Consider the following 16,281-nt stretch of genomic DNA (forward strand, 5'->3'; position numbering starts at 1 on the left):
CCTTTGTCCTTAAAACAGCCTAAATTCTTCGTGGCATGGATTCCACAAGATGTTGGAAACATTCCTTTTTCTATTGGATTCCGATCCAGTGACTGGGAGGGACACTGAAGAACAGTGAACTCATTGTCATTTTCATGAAACCAGTTTGAGGCAACTTTTGCTTTGTGATTTGATGCAGTATCATGATGGAAGTAGCCATTAGAAAATGGGTAAATTGTGGCCATGAAGGGATGCACAGTCAGCAACAATACTCAAATAGGCTGTGGCATTCAAGCGATGACTGATGGTATTAACAAAGAGTGCCAAGAAAACATTCCCCACACCATTACACCTGCACCACCGCCACCAAACCGGAATGCTGACACAAGGCAGGTTGGGTCTATGGATTCATGCTGGTTCCGGCAAATTCTGAACCTACCATCTGTGTGCCTCAGCAGAAATCGAGATTCATCAGACCATGCTATGTTTTTCCAGTCTTTAACTGTCCAGTTTTGGTGAGCCTTTGCCACTGCAGCCTCAGCTTTCTGTTCTTTGCTGACTGATACCCGACGAAATCTTCTGATGTTGTAGCCCATTCGCCTCAAGGTTTGAGTGGTTATCTGAGATACAGTAGCCTATCTATCAGCTCAACATAGTATGGGCTGCCTTTCCCAAAAGCATTGTAAGCTTAAGTAGATCATAGAAAACATTGGTGCAAATGTTCCCTATGATCAACTCAAGCTTGTGATGCTTTTTAGAAAGGCAGCCCAGACCATTCACCATTGACCACTCTCATCAACATGGTGTTCACAGAATTGCCGCTAACTGGATGTTTTGTTTTGTGCACAATTCTGACTGTTGTGCATGAAAATCCCAGTAGATCAGATCAGCTGTTTTGAAAGCAAAGGATGTCATACCAAATATTGATTTAGCTTTTTTGTATGATATTAATTGATGAATGAAAACTACTTAGGGCATATTTTTTTTAAGACATCCCGACTATGCAACATTTTTCAAGTGCCTAAAACTTTTGCTCAGTACTGTGATTATCTATATATATTAGGGCTGTCAATAGATTAAAAACGTTAATCACGATTAGCCTCTATATTATAACTATATTACCATTTACCATATTATAATATGACTATATATATAACCAGATGGGCTGGTTTGAGTATTTCTGCAACTGCTGATCTGGGATTTTCACACACAACTTTGAATGGTGCCAAAAACAAAAAAGTATAACATCCAGTGAGGGGCAGTTCTGTACATGGCCTTGTTGATGAGAGAGGTCAACAGAGAATGGCCAGACTGGTTTGAACTGACAAAGACTACGGTAACACAGATAATCACTCTGTACATCTGTGTTGAGAAGAATAGCACCTCAGAATGCTATTCTGAGATGCGGGTTGGCACTGTTTTGGCAGCACAAGGGGGACCTACACAATATTGCCATTTTGTCAAACACAGTTGAAAGCTACTTGGTCCATTAAATGAAGCTTAACATTGTCTTTTTGTTTGTTTTTGAGTTACCACAGCATGCAATAGACTGGCATGTCTTCAGGCCAATATTAAGTCAAAAATATAAAAAAAGAAACAGCTTTCTCTAGAAACCTGTCAGTCAATCATTGTTTTGAGGAATGAAGGCTTGAAATTGACAAAAAAACTGAAGATTTCATACAAAGGTTTACACCACGGTCTTCAAAGACAAAGGACAACTGACTCCAACAAGGACAGAAAGAGGTGTGGAACAAGAGGATAAGTACATCAGAGTTTCTGAAAACAAAAAGAAAAGGTTAGAGTGGGCAAAGACATTGGACAATAGATAATTGGAAAAGAGTGTTATGGATCTTAACCCCATTAAGCTTTTATGGGATCAGCTAGACTGTAAGGTGTGCGAGAAGAGCCTGATAAGACAGCCACATCTATGGCAAGTGCTACAGGAAGCGTGGGGTGAAATGTCACATGAGTATCTGGACAAACTGACAGCTAGAATGCCAAGGATCTGCAAAGCTGTCATTGCTGCACATGGAGGATTTTTTGATGAGAACACTTTGAAGTAGTTTAAGAAGTTCTGAACATTGTTTTCAAATTGTTATAGTAATTTTTCACATTATCAATGTCCTGAGTATACATTGTGATCAGTTGAATGCTACTTTGGTGAATAAAAGTACCATTTTCTTTCCATAAGAGAAAAATCTGAACATTATTCCAAACTTTTGGCCGCCAGTGTGTATATGTATATATAATATGTGTGTATATATATAATATGTGTGTATATTTAACTTATATATTTTACCTTATATAACATTGCCAAATGACAAATAGCCCATTAAGATTTGTCTGCAGAAAAAGTAGCTATGTGGTAGGGTACTTGAAGTTGGGCCACTGACAGTTACAGTCTGGTGAGGCTTACTGTTGTAATGCATCGACCAAGCAGTCCTAGCCAAATAAACATCATATCGTACAGTTTGTCTATTTTTTGGGCGATTAACCCTTAATTATCAAGCAAAACACAGATTTTGCTCATTTACCAATTGCAGCATAATCCCAATAAAGGACAGGTTAAGAAAACAAAGAAAGGGAGCTACAGTAGGCAGCTGAGGGAAGCTGCTCTCTTCTATTCTGGCTATCTAGCAGTAAGCAGGATGAGGGAGATGTATTGCCACCTGATACAGAACCCATCTCAGATGAAGAAGAATGTCAGAATCCAGAGCAGAGTCATGTTCAGGGACAGCTACAAAAACAAAGCTCTCTGAAACGTTAGATCAAGGTGACGGTAAGATGGAGGCAGGATCCTCTATAGCACTGGAAGGGTATGAACAAGAATAGCCTTTTTCAATTTTGTGTAAAGATTTGTAGCTTTTGAATAGTTTTTTATTTTATAGACCACTAAAGCATGCACAATGTGCCATTGTCTTCTTTGTTGTTGCCTGTATGAGTGTATGTGTATTGAAATAAATAAATATGCAAGCAAAAGATGAGTTACTGTATGTAACTTTATTTTTTATAAATAATTATGAGAGGGGTGCCCTTTTTTTCCCCGCTTGAGTACCTGCCCCCAAAATGTCTGTGCACGTGTTACGACGTGTAGATGCTAATGTAATCTTCACACTGGAGTGGATCTGACATGCTGCTGAACAGCTGAAGGAAAGTATGTCATTTCAAGAATGGAAACAAAAACAAAGGAATTAGAATGGGCCAGATGTATTTCTGGATCCTTTCAACAAAGTTGTTCATTTCTGGAATGTTCTTGGGCAGTTTTGGCAGCTATTTTGCAATGTAAACAAGCGGCATGAAAGTGCAGCTCCGATCTACTTGAAAGGGGAAAGACTGAAATCTCCAAAAGGTTGGTTAAGAATATGATAAAAGAACATTTAAAAAAGCAGTTAAGTCAGACAACACTGTGTGGCTTCACTCGAGCAGTCCAGCTTCCCTGGGCCTCAGCAGTTGAGGGGAATAACGACCTGGGATACTGGCCCGTTGGCCGCGAAGTGTGCTCCAACTCACACCAGAGTTCCGGGGTGCGGGTGCGGCGACACATCGAACTTGCACCGACAGGCACACTGTGTTTAAAGGCAACGGTGATGAGGCTATTCATTGTGATCACGCAAGCCGGGGCGACGATGATTCACGGGAAGGACATGTTGTTCCATCACAACTGGTATAATAAAATGTGTTTCTTTACCTCAGATTACGCTAAAAGCACAATTACACCGTCTTGTATAGCTAATGCTCATGCGTATTCTTGAGTTGACTGAGAGGCAATTTCTGTATCTAAAAGATGATTGGATATTTTACCTGTAAGATAGGCTGACTGTTGGCTGCCGTTGGGCATTCCAATTTCTCCCATTCATTTTTAATTACGTCGGGCATGTAACAGGTCGATGAATACAAATCAAAATTAAATATGCACTAATTTTGAGCGAGAGATCTATAAGAATCTGAAACAAAGGGCCATAAATCAACTGTCAGAAAAGACAGCCCAGTTGACCATGTGATTCTGATTGGTGTAGGACACAGGGCCAATTTCAGTTCAAATGTTTCCAAACAGGAAGAACACGCTCTCTTCCTCTCTTTCTTCTCTGCACTTGTCGTCGTCTCTCATCAACTCGACGTACCGAGAAAGCTCGTCACTCTCTACGGTTCACACACCCATGAGAAGGCCTTGCTTCAAAGCCAACCTCATCATTCATTCAGACAATAACTCTACGATCTTACAGTGGTCCAAAACATCAACGGAACAAAATTTCGATCAAGCGCCAAGAACGCAAGTACATCTCCAATATTGTGCTAAAAGTGCTGGTATATTAATTAAATAATTTGGGTAATCCGATAGCAAATTGATGTAGACTCAAAGAAGGATAAATGGTTCTTAAGGCATTGTCAACAGACTCCATAAAGTTCATTTTCACTTTATTGATCATTTATTTCAATTGTCACTTTTTCACCAACCTGTCTCATGTATATGTATATTTATTAAGCATAATTCACTTAAAGCTAATTCCTTACAGTAGAAATTGAGTGGATACAATGCGACGTTGTATTACGATTTCAATGGTGGAGAATTTATTAATGACAATAATCTAGTTATTTGTCATTTATCTAAATTATAATGGTTGTCGAAAGTGACTAATTCCATTATACAATTCATTACTAATAATGTAGAATAAGGACAGTTTAATTTCGTTCATAGCTCATATATTTCTAGACCCTAAATTCCCTTACATATAATGGTGCGAGAAGACGGGCACTTTAAAGTTCCCTTCTAACTGTTGCATACTAAATATCCTACAAGAGTTTTCATTTTTCATTTTTGGGTCAATTCTCACCAGCTGTTTAACAATGAAAAAATGCATTGAAAATGTAAACAGATAAAATCCTGAGAAAACCTAGCTGCTAAATCAGTTATGTTGTATATTAAAAACAGATATATTTTAAAGATAGATAATGTTTTCACTGTGTGCAATTCATTAATGTTATAGTATTAATATATTATAATGTATATTTTTATATACTTACTAAAATTGACTGATTCACATGGCAGAGAAAATACCTCGGATGCATACAGTTAAAGTCAGATGTTTACATACACCTTAGCAAAACAGTTTCTGACATTTAATCATAGAAAACATTCCTTGCCTTAGGTCAGTTATGCTCACTACTTTATTTTAAGAATGTGAAATTTCAGAAATTGTAGAGAGAATTATTATTTCAGCTTTTATTTCTTTCATCACATTACCAGTGGGTCAGAAGTTTACATGCAATTTGTTAGTATTTAGTAGCATCGCTTCTAAATTGTTTAACTTGAGTCAAACATTTTGGGTAGCCTTCCACAAGCATCTCACAATAAGTTGCTGGACTTTTGGCCTATTCCACCACACAGAACTGGTGTAACAGAGTCAAGTTTGCAGGCCTCCTTGCTCGCACACATTTTTTCAGTTCTGCCCACAAATGTTCTATCAAATTGAGGTCAGGACTTTGTGATGGCCACTCCAACTCCTTGAGTTTGTGTCCTTAAGCCATTTGCCACAACTTTGGAGGTATGTTTGTGGTCATTGTCCATTTGGAAGAACCATTTGCTACCGAGGTTTAACTTCAGGGCTAATGTCTTGCAATGTTGCTTCCACATATCCACATAATTTTCCTTCCTCATGATGCAATCTATTTTGTGAAGTGCACCAGTCCCTCCTGCAACAAAGCACCCCACAACATGATGTTGCCACTCCCATACTTCATGGTTGGGATGGTGTTCTTCGGCTTGGAAGATATCCATATATATAGAAGATTATATATCATGTTGCATAGTCCACCAGGACTAGGACAAAGCAATGTCCGTGTGCTGTCCGGTCCAATTCTTTCTAAGGGGAACTCGATTAATGGAAGGGGGTGCAAAGGCGCTCTTGAGGTGGCCGGTGGATTCACCAGCTGCAGCATGCCGTGAATGTCTGGACAATAAAAACGGGCCATTAGTTGGTTTAATGTTTTCTCTCCCCTAAGTGACCCGCCATCAGATTATAATGAGCTGCCTGGAATAACATTTCCCAGCGGGTCTGTGGTATTAACAGCTGGTTTATATCCTCTCTTGTCTGAGCATCCGGCGTCATTCGATACAACAGTTCTTTTATCATTGCAAAATAGGGATAAGAAAGTGCGATGTTTGGTTGGAGTAGTTGACCATCAATAACTTTCATTTGGTCGAGGGCATGCCAAAGGGTTTTATCTCTAGAATGCTCTAGAGGGAAAGCTCTTTCAGGAAACCCCCTTAGGAAGGGAGGGGCCAAAGCCTCGTCACCCTGTCGTGGAGCTGATGTAGACAGCCCCGGTTCTGCCTCCCCTGAAAAAGCATCGCAAAGGACTCTTGCAGGACCCATCTGCACATATTTCCTTTAACACATTTATAACCTCTGGCCAATAAGTTCCCAGAATTAGCAGATGGGTGAGGCGGGAACTAACTGCCTCCTCCACTCTATGCTTTTTTCCCCCGTATTTTAACTCTTTCCCCGCCACACACGGAATTTTCCGGGTTTTATGAAAAAACGCTTCCCCGCCAAACACGGAATTTTCCGGGTATCCGTGTTTTAGGTGGTATACGGTAAGGAAGACGTGCGTGCATGTTTTGAAAGAGTACGCAACTCTTTGATCAAAGAAACAGACTGCGATCGTCTCAAACGTGAAGTGGAACACCATACTATTACTAAAGCACTTGTTTGATAAAAATGCCTTTTTCTCAGCTTTTTGTCCGAAATGTTGTTTTTGACAAAACCTACCTCTGTTCAAGTGGCAATAAAAAAAGAACAAATGAAGATAAAATAAAATCGGTTTTTTTGCCTAAAATCAGAGGCTCAGATCTTTATTTTGATATATAGCATCTTCATATATTCATGGAAGAAAATATTCTGCGGGCCATTAAAGTTTAGCGAAAATCGTCAAAAACCCTGGCGGTGGCTGGCAACTTTTTTTAAAAACGCTGGCGGGGAAAGAGTTAATAACGAATGGTCACTGCAGGGTTGTTGTGAATATCCCCATGCACACACTTCACCCTTCACCAAAACAATTTTGATTGTGCCCAAAGCCTGGTGTTGAATCAAACATCGGTGGATAGTGGTCTGGTTACAGCCCGTATCCACCAAGACATGAGTTCCAGACTACTGTTCCTAGCTCCATCACGGGGCATTTATCTTGGAAGTGTCCCAGATCCCCGCAACTCCGGGATAGGCTGTAGGGAGAGAGCAGAGTGAGAAGAGGGGGGAAAAACATAGGGGGAGGGGAGAGAGAGTGGGAGGGCTCTTCTGCCCTCTAGTACGCTGAAAGATGTTCTTCCGCCAGTTGGACAGCCTCCTCCAGCGGCGCCAGCACTGGACCCACTCTGCCATTCTAGTTGGTAGCTGACGGATTAGCCGCTACAGCACAACCTGGTCGATCACTCCCTTCACATTGCGATCCTCCACCAGAAGCCACTTCTGGCAGGCATCACAGAGCTGTTGGGTAAAGGCAAACGGTCAACAGCCGCACCCTCCAACTTCATCGAGCAAAAAAGCTGTCTGTACTGGTCAGGGCTGTGGCTGACATGTTGCAAGATGGTCTTCCTCAGGTGCTCATAAAACAGGAGGCTTGCGGCCGGCAGACGAGTTGGGCTTCCCCGGACAACAAGGAGCCTGCCCGCCAACAGAGCACATGAACAGCCCCAGATTTCGAATGTCCGCTCAAAATGGTCCAAGAAGTTCTCTGGATCATCTTCCACACCCTCTTCATGAGAGCGGCTGCTGTGTCCAGGGTCGCGGCCGGAGCTTTCTTTGAAGAGGCTCCGGATCACATGCCGGTCCTCTGCTTGAGCTCGGAGGATCTAATGAATACGACGATCTTGGTCTTGACGAAGCTCAAGCAGGGCCTGTTGGTGGGTGTGGTGCAGACTGGCGAGGGCTTGAAGGCTTCGGCCAGCTGCGAGGACTCCATGTCGGTGTATTTCTTCCAATTTTCCTCGGTTTCAGCATCAGTGTAGAGATTTGTTGGAAAAGAGGAGATGGGAAACTGGGACTCAACTCAAAAGGTAGGCTTTAATTAAACAAACTAAAAATAGCTTTTCAGCATCACACTCATTAAGTCACAGTTCAAGACAGTCTCTTTCTGTTAGCTCTCGCTCTCTCCCTCATTGCTGTTATACCACTCACCCCAAAGCTTACTGCAATTGGAAACGGTTGTTAGTCATAATCAGGCTCAGGTGTATGCACCCTTACCACTTTCTCTCCGGTTTCTCGACCACGCCCCCACTGCCACATGCTGTGTTGTGTGTTTTAGCCTTTTTCCTGTTATTCGGTTATCACATTATCACAATGTAAAGAACACAACAGACACTTCTGTCTTGCAATCTTGTCACCCGAACAATGAAAAAAAAATATTATTCCATTGGACTACACTTGGAATATCTTGTCCCTCTCCTCATATCCCCACTCATTCGCGTCTCTCTCTCCCCTTTTCCATGCACGTCACACGTGAAACCAGGCAACTCAAGCAGCACAGAACACAAGATGAATATCATTAAATATGCCTACATCAAATTTTGCTTTGGCAGCTGGCACAAAATTTTACAAAGACTGTAAAAGAGAAAGAAAGCATTTTAATTATCCATCAAAGTTTTAACAGGGCATTTTGAGCATGCACATAGATTTTCTGACAATTTTACCCATGGGGGGGCACTAAAACTCAAATAGCAGTTCGTAGTTAATATTTTTGCAGCCATTTGATCGACAAAGTACAAATTAAATATGCATTTTCTTTGATTCAAGTGCTAACATAAATATCTTTTAGAAAAATCATAAAAAATTGCCACCAGCAGCCAATCAAATTTCAGCAGTTAAATATCTGCATCGTGAACAGCTGATCATTATGAAACTTAGCATCCACTTACAGGTTGCCTAATTTACATTGTATGCCACATTATGTAAGAATCGGCCACAAGTTTGCACTATAATTCAAGTTTTTGCTATTAACTTTAGAACCGTAGGGGATAGAATAAGAATTTATGTTTCCTCTGAACTGTGGGACTGCAAATTTAAGTGTCACTATAAGACTGTCTTGTACATTATACCATATGAAAAAAATTAACTAAAGTGATGTACATCTAGCATTCAGAATGAGCGGAGATAAATTACGTCTGTTTCTTAGTTCATTCTTGAGAAGAATCCAACTGTGCGTGAATGTTGACCTAGTTCTCGGGACCAAGTGGGCATCAAACACTTTGTTGATACTAGTTATCTAGATTAGGCATGCTGGAGCTCACAAGGCCTCAAGCCATTTAGTGATACTTATCTAGATTAGGGCTATTTATGCTTACAGTCAGGGGTACATTTGTTTACCTCTGTTTCTTCCCTGTGAATGCCCTTTAAAATACAATGTATGCATCAGATTTGAAGACTGCAGTGCAAGACAGCGCATTCTGATGTGTAGACTCCTCCTACAATAAATTATCTTCCACAATAAAAAAAAAATCCTGCTGAAGATTTACCACTGTTTACCAAAATTTAGCACTGTTTACGTAAGGAGGAGGTAAGGAGGAACACTGTATTGATCGGATTCTTGACTCACAATGGTGTGTTGGTGTGGTTATCCTGGATGTATTAACCGAGAGGAGAATGTGAGATTAAGTCCGTATCATGGCAACAATAATAAATCACATGAGAGACTGCGTGATCTCCACCCTCTTGTGAAGCTTACCAAAATGCGATGATTTAGAGTTAGATTGTCATGCATCTGGAAAGTATTCACAGCACTTCACTTTTTCCACATTTTGTTATGTTACAGCCTTATTCCAAAATGTATTAAATCATTTTCCACAAAATTCTACAAACCCCATAATGACAACGTGAAAGAGGTTTTTTTGAAATCTTTGCAAATGTATAAAAAAAAAAGAAATAAAAAAAAATCACATGTACATAAGTATTCATAGCCTTTGCTCAATACTTTGTTGTTCAATCGGGTTCAAGTCTGGGCTCTGACTGGGCCACACAAGGACATTCACAGAGTTGTACTGTAGCCACACCTTTGTTATCTTGGCTGTGTGCTTAGGGTCATTGTCCTGTTGGAAGACGAACCTTCGCCCCAGTCTGAGGTCCAGAGCGCTCTGGAGCAGGTTTTCATCAAGGATGTCTCTGTACATTTGCTGCATTCATCTTTCCCTCGATCCTGACTAGTCTCCCAGTTCCTGCCGCTGAAAAACATCCCCACAGCATGATGCTGCTGCCACCATGCTTCACTGTACGGATGGTATTGGCCCGGTTTCCTCCAGACATGGCGCTTACTATTCAGGCCAAAGAGTTAAATCTTTGTTTCATCAGACCAGAGAATTTTGTTTCTCATGGTCTGAGAGTCCTTCAGGTGCCTTTTTGCAAACTCCAGGTGGGCTGTCATGTGCCTTTTACTGAGGAGTGGCTTCTGTCTGGCCACTCTACCATACAGGCCTGATTGGTGGAGTGCTGCGGAGATGGTTGTTCTTCTGGAAGGTTCTCCTCTTTCCACAGAGAAATGCTGGAGCTCTGTCAGAGTGACCATCGGGTTCTTGGTCACCTCCCTGACTAAGGTCCTTCTCCCCTGATCGCTCAGTTTGGCCGAGCAGCAAGCTCTAGGAAGAGTCCTGGTGGTTCCAAACTTCTTCCATTTACGGACGATGGAGGCCACTGTGCTCATTGGGACCTTCAATGATGCAGAAATTTTTCTGTACCCTTCCCCAGATCTGTGCCTCGATACAATCCTGTCTCGGAGGTCCACAGACAATTCCTTGGACTTCATGACTTGGTTTGTGCTCTGACATGCACTGTTAATTGTGGAACCTTATATTGACAGGTGTGTGCCTTTCCAAATCATGTCCAAATCAACTGAATTTACCACAGGTGGACTCCATTCAAGTTGTTGAAACATCTCAAGGATGATCAGTGGAAACAGGATGCACCTGAGCTCAATGTTGAGTGTCACATTGTTAAGTATTCACATTGCAAAGGCTGTGAATACTTATGCACGTGTGATTTTTTATTTTTAATAAATTTGCAAAGATTTCAAACAAACTTTCACGTTGTCATTCTGGGGTATTGTTAGTAGAATTTTGAGAAAAATTATGAATTTAATCCATTTCGGAATAAGGCTGTAACATAACAAAATGTGGAAAAAGTGAAGCGCTGTGAATACTTTCCGGATGAACTGTAGTAGGGCTGCAACTAATGATTATTTTGATAATCGATTCATCTAACAATTATTAGAACAATTATTCAACAATTTACAGATTATTGCAAAGATTAATCATTAGTTCTTAACCGATTATTCAGCCTGTGCCCCAAATTAAAAGGTTGGATTAAACGTGCTAACTAATAATAAACAGGACAAAATCATCTTTTAAAAATACCTCTAAAAGACATTCACTGAATTAACAGGAAAAAATACTTTTTTATTAAGTTTAATTCAGTAAAGAAATTCACAGCAAAAAAATAAATACAAAAATTTCTCTTGTTTTCCATTTAAAATGGTCTAAAAAAAAATTTATAATATCAGTTATAGCAGTTGACTATCATTTTAATTTCTCAAATAAAAGCAATCAGAAGAGGAGGAATTGCAATCAAAAGGGAACAGTTTCCCTTCTGATAGGACTGTAATATTGGTCCTGATGTTGCACCTATCGCTGGTTGGCACCGGTTCCGACCCGAATGATATCATCATGGCTCTGTTCAAGCTGGCAACCTGCACCAAGTAGTGGCAGAAACTTTCTGTCTCAGTACAAGGACGATCAATCGATGTGTATATGAGGTGTGGGACGTACCGCATACCGGTGCCAAAGGGGATACATACCAAGCTTTGGTGGATTCATGCTGTTCTCAAAACTATTCACCAATGCTTGATGCAAGATGGGGCATTGGGCACAGAAAAATTAATGGAATTTTTAAATGTACTCCATATCGCACAGGCAACCAAGGCAAGGGCCATAACACCAACGCAAAGTGATATCGTTTTTGAGTACTAGTTAAAAGTCTTGCAGCTGTATTTTATACTATCTGCAAGCAGGATAAAGCTGATTTGCAGTAATACACAATTACAGTAATCCAGCTTCAAAGTAATAAAGGTAAATTTTTACTAGACAGAATAGATTTAACTTTTGCTAGTAGTCAAAGCTGAAGGAAACATAATTTAACCACTGTGTTTACCTGTTTGTTAAATTTCAGACCACAATCAAAAAACACACACAGATGTTTAACCCAAGGCTTCACAGAAAATGATAAATCACCGAAATGTATTTTGGGAGTACTGAAAGAATCTGACGGACCAAACACTATTATTTCAGTTTTACTCTCAAAATTTAAAGACAAACAAGTCTTCACATCAGGTAAACATATCATAAGTGGTTCCAAGCCATCAGAACTCTTTTTTTTTTTTTTTTTTTTAACCCACTGAGATCTGAGGGTGTTTTGGGCCCTGGAGCAGTATTGTCATGCCTTGACATTTGTGCTTTTTTCAGTTGCTTAAAAACATATTAATGGCTAAAGTCTGATAACACTGTATTCAGCACAAACTGGGCTACAATAATATGTGAGCAACATGTTTGTATTTTTGAGAAAACAACGTTTATACATGGTTTTTGAAAAAACTAAATTTGTAAGTTGAAAAAATGCCATATAACAAATACTAAACATTTGTCCACAAGCTTTTTGAGAACTGGATCGAATTTTTGATACAAAATGATGTGAAAAACCATCCTGATCACTCATTCATACAAAACAATATAGTAATTTAACTTTTGTAAAACACTTTTAATGTTAGAAAGGTCATGTGTGAGGAGGCCTGAATTATCATGAATATTGATTGAAATTCACACATGAGGTGACAAAGACCCTCACCTGGGTCTATCAATGAGGAATGTGACAGAAAGAGAATTAATGTGAGGAGACTTAATGATCAAAATCAAGACAAAACAAGTAATCTGACTATACATTTTCTTTACATAAAGAATTTTAGACCTACACTACTATTTAAAAGAAGTCTCTTCTGCTCACCAAGACTGCATTTATTTGATCCAAAATACAGTAAAAACAGTGATATTGTGAACTCTTTTTACAATTTAAAAGAACAGTTTTCTATTTTAATATATTGTAAAATGCAATTTGTGATCAAAGCTGAATTTTCAGCATCATTACATAATCATATTACATAATCCTTCAGAAATCATTATAATATGCAGATTTTCAAAAAGGGGCATATTTAAAGGCATTTTACTCATTTAACCTGAACAGATATTTGCAAGCACAAGCTTGGTTGATGATAATGAGGCAGCATAAACACTAGATAAAATATTATCTAAACATTCTTAGTATTTTTATATAATATTACATATCATATTTATATAATACAGCATACAATTTAAATGCCTGCTTTAGCTGAAACAGCATTTAAAGGTACCTAAAACGTGCCTATTAGAACATATTTCAAATTTCAATACTCTGAATCCTGGCTGGCAAGTCTGGAAACAGTCCCACTAGTCAAATATGTACATGTATATATAAAATAACATGTCAACTAATGAAAACTAAATTATTTACTCATCCGAAATTGTATCCTCGGCAGGATCAAGTCACTCTTCAAAATACAAACAGTCATTGGAGTCCCGCTCTTCTTCTTAGGAAAATTGTAACTATTCCTCACTATCCAGGAGTTTTCTCACTTGTGTATTGTGCAATATTCCAAATGCACAGAAAAGTGAAGCATTGATCGCCTCAGCACATTTTATCATATGAATAGCGCCCTTTGCCTATGGGTGTGATCACATTAGGGATAATTAGATGAGCCAGGAGAAATTGTACATCGCTTTGTTTCTCCTGTTACATCGCAGGAGAATATTTGTTTTAAATTTGAATTGTTTTATTTAAAAGTAGACATTTTAATCTTTCTTTAGACATTTGATTCATGTTTGTGTGATAAGTATTCGCAGAGTTTCAGTTCATTTTTCTGACGTGTTTCAGATATATGCTCGTGAACCCAGAGAATGCTGACAGCTCACCCTTTTTATTTTCTTTATTTTACAAAAGCACATGGTTTTGTTGCTATTGTGAGTGTACACAAATAAAAGTAGACCCTTTATAATCTCTAATGATGTCTTACATTTATCTGTATGCCCCAAAATTACAGAGAATTTTATGTTGTTTCCGCTGTAATGCCTGAAAAATCCAGCAGGATGCGTCGGCGTGTCTGTGAACCCCAGAGGGTTAAGGATAGATTTGAGTGTCATCAGCATAGCAATGGAAAGCCAGCCCATGCTTCCTAAAGATAGAACCCAATGGAAGCATATATAATGAAAAAAGAATGGGAGCTAAGATAGAACCCAAGGTGACACCACACAAAAGAGGAGCTGTCTCAGATGAATGTTCACCAATGTTAAATTCAAAACTTCTATTAGAAAGATATGATTTGAACCATTTAAGTGCACTTCCTTTTATTCCAGCACAGTGCTTCAAATGAGCAAGAAGGACAGCATGGTCCACTGTATCGAAAGCAGCATTCAAGTCTAGGAGCAAAAGCACAGCAAAGTCATCAAGAAAACTCTGCAGTTGTTGTAAAACTATTTTCTCTAAGATCTTTTTAATAAAAGACAGATTAGAAATAGGTCTAAAATTTGCTAAAACAGTAGGGTCTAAGTTTGGTCTCTTCAGCAAGGATAAACTGTAGCATGTTTTAAAACATCAGATACAGTACTAGTTTCAAAACATCGATTTATCATATTCAAAAAGTAGGGACCCACTGTATCAGGAAAAATGGCGGAATAACATCAATGGTGGAGCCTGATGGTATTAACTGTCACACTATTTCTTGAAGATGTATAAAAGAGATAGGTTCAAACTGTCTGAACTCAGCAGTACAAACAGAGGGAATGGAAGGATCAAAAACAGGGGAGATATCCCCAATCTGATATAATTTTTCTTATTTACAAAAATCTAAGAAACTCCTCACACACAGTTTTTGACACGGCTGAGTACTCACAATCTGTTGGATTAACAGATATTATTGTTGGATTAACAACAGCATTAAAAATAGTAAAAATAATTTTGGGTCTATAGTAATTCTTGTTAATGATTTCCACAAAATACCTGGACTTTGATACTCTCACTGCCACCTGGAATTTGGATATATTTCAAAGGAAATCTGGAGCCTGTCCTTACGCTCCACTGTCCACTTACGCTCCACTCTTCTACAGATCTGCCTCAAAGAGCGTATGTTATCGCCAATCCAATGCTCAGATCTATGTTTAAGTTTTAAAGTCTTAACAGGAGCCAGTTAGTCTAAAACATTTAAACATATAGAATTGAGCCCAAGTAGAAACTCCTCAGCACTCAGATCACATTGACTGATCTCCATTGAAAGCTGATGAAAAAGCTTTGCTAGTTGTTGAGGTAATTAAACGAGATTGACAGACATATTTAGTGGCTTTAGAAGTATTAGATACCCAAGGAACAGAAAATATTTATGGTCCAAAACCCATTATCAAATACCTAAAAATCATAAGGAGAAATGCCATATGATAAAACCAGGTCAAGTGTGTGTCCAAGCTAATAAGTAGGGACATTCACATGATGTTCTAAATCAAATGCATTAATCAGAGTAATGAATTCTTCAGCTAATGAGTCTGCTGTGCAACATACATGAACATTGAAATATCCAAGAATTAGCAGTTTATCGTATTTGGTATAAATTCCCCAAGAAGTCTGCAAACTCATTTAAAAAGTCTATGTTGTTCTTAGGGGCGGTATATCAGATCAACCAAAAGTGGGCAATTCAGATCCAATGTAAACAGCAGCAAATCATAATTCATAAGTGGGTGGCAAGAAAATATATCTTTAAAAATAGAGACAAGTCCCCCACCAGGCCCGTTGTATGAGGTGAATTAAAAAACAAACAATTTGGAGGTAGCAGTTCAGAGAATGGGCTTAAGACCCAAGTAGTAAGCAAAGTTTCAGTTATGAATAAAAAATCCAGCTCCCGTGAAGAGAAAAATTAATTAATTATAAAAGTCTTATTTACCACTGATCTGGCATTAAGCAACGGCATCCTTAGCCGAGGCGAGTTATCAGTCGACTCCTCAAAGTGCCGTAACCGAGGAAGTGTATGAAGGTAGCTCGAACAAACTCCTCCACGGTGGACACAGGGCAAGCTGTATACAAAAAGCGGAGCAGCTGTAGCCGGAGTCAGTGAAATATTACATTCGCATACTGGATCCAGAGAGCATCAGCGAATGAAGTAATCGCCAACAAAGCCCCACAGATGTAAACCCAGAGA

At 39.2% G+C, this 16,281-nt stretch overlaps 1 protein-coding gene across 6 annotated transcripts in view; it reads right to left on the reverse strand.

Moving 5' to 3' along the window:
* The window catches only part of ppip5k2 (diphosphoinositol pentakisphosphate kinase 2), a 217,798-nt gene that overhangs the window by 134,808 nt on the left and 66,709 nt on the right, over positions 1-16,281 (reverse strand). The window lies entirely within an intron of this gene.

This window comes from Xyrauchen texanus, chromosome 43 (assembly GCF_025860055.1).
Source record: "Xyrauchen texanus isolate HMW12.3.18 chromosome 43, RBS_HiC_50CHRs, whole genome shotgun sequence".
NCBI lineage: Eukaryota > Metazoa > Chordata > Actinopteri > Cypriniformes > Catostomidae > Xyrauchen > Xyrauchen texanus.